Source organism: Takifugu flavidus, chromosome 8 (genome assembly GCF_003711565.1).
Source record: "Takifugu flavidus isolate HTHZ2018 chromosome 8, ASM371156v2, whole genome shotgun sequence".
Lineage (NCBI taxonomy): Eukaryota > Metazoa > Chordata > Actinopteri > Tetraodontiformes > Tetraodontidae > Takifugu > Takifugu flavidus.
In genome coordinates this window covers 3,583,390-3,585,198 of record NC_079527.1, presented here as the reverse complement: position 1 = coordinate 3,585,198, position 1,809 = coordinate 3,583,390, and positions in this window count along the sequence as shown.

Here is a 1,809-nt window from a genome sequence, read left to right as displayed (position 1 = left end):
TTGACAATATCGTCATCCTCTTATTGAGCTCACACATTGGGACCCTCGGGGCATTTCAACTTTCTCACAATAACAAAAACATTTCCTAAAATTTAAAAGTTCAAAAACAAAGGGATGAACCTAAAACAATTTTGCCTATTTGAGACACGACTAATCCAATACAACAAGCAGAAGGGATGGCACACAGACTTTAGGTCAAAGCTAAAGGGACTCTCCATCTGCTGAACCTGACACACAGCACATTCATCATGTTCTGTCTGACTTGTTGATTTATAACATTATTATAAATCAGGGGCTGCCAGCAATTTGACTACCCCGATTAGGCAGGGTGTTATGGAAAACATACAATGTAAATTCATTTATTTGTTATTTAAGCTGTATTTCTTCCCCCCAAAAGTCCTACATATCAGCAACAGACAGAATCTGCAGTTTTAATCAAGCAAGCCTCACGTTTGTTATGTCTGACTTCGCTGTGTGTAAGTCTGAAGGAACCCTCGGTGATTTCACTGCTGCTCATGACTAATAGCATCATTGCCGCAATTGGCAGCAGGATAAATAGCCGCAGCTCAGGATAAGATAAAGAGGCACTGTGCCGCTGTTCAGCAGCATTAAACCAGGCCAGCTAAATAGTGAACATGTGTTTTCCCAAACTAAAGTGCTCATCTGTTCATTATGGTGCATCGCTGTCCAGGTCCAGTTGATACCAGGAAAAAACTGGGTTCCATCATTTAAACCCCTCTCAAACCCCTGCAGAGATAAAAGTCCTTAACAAGACATATAGTGAGATGTAACAAAGTGTTTTGGTGGTGTCCAGTGTTATTCTACTTAATATTTATTCTGATCAAAAGAACAGCTTATCGAAAATAAATAAATTAATACCATACCATTTGTGTCTCTTGCATAAAATTATTTTCTGAAATAAATAGTCCCTTTGACAAATTCTTTCTGACAGTTTGACAGTATAAATACCCTCTGCCTTTGTTACAAACTCTGGAGTTCTTTTAAGTGTGGTGTTTTTTTTGTTTGGGAGGAATATGGAAGCTCTGTGAGTTTAAAATAAAAAAAGCTGTGAACACATACATGTATTGGTTTGTTATTATTTCAGGCTATTTGTGGGAATCAACAGAAAAAATAGTGAATATTACCAACAGAGCCTGCACCATCCATCTTTTGAACATGAGAGACGACAGTAACTACTTTTCCCACAATGCAGCAGCGATGCTGACAGTCTTGTCAAATATTCTGCTCATGTAGCCTTGAACACACTCAGAGCTGGAACAGACCTCAGCAGTCGGCTAAGTTCTTTTTGACCTCAAATCAGTGCACTTGTTTTGAACCGATGATGAATATTTCCATTAAAGCTGCCACAGCTACCTGTGGACATTCTCACTTTGTTAGAATTCATATACTGATAATCTACATCAGATTTAAATAAAGTGTAACAAGGGTAATTTGGTTTAATGGAGCAAACCTGTACAGCAGAGCTGGACTTTATCACAAACAATGAAGGTATCTGGACCATAACACACTACAACTAGCAAAATATGCCATATAATAAGAAGGTGTGCTCTTTTTTGTGTACAGCTTGGGGCTAAAAAAGGATCGCTTGGTCATGAGTGTAAAGCTTAGCTTAGAATGCAGGGTATGTGTGCCATGACCATAAAACTATAAAATAAAGCAGAATGTCGAGTAGACCAGTTTTCCAGCCATTGCTGATGTACCACAAACCATATTTTATTTACAAAACCAAATGCAAATCATTGCATTTGTTTTTTTGAACACTTGGATGAGACAAACATCCTCATTTTG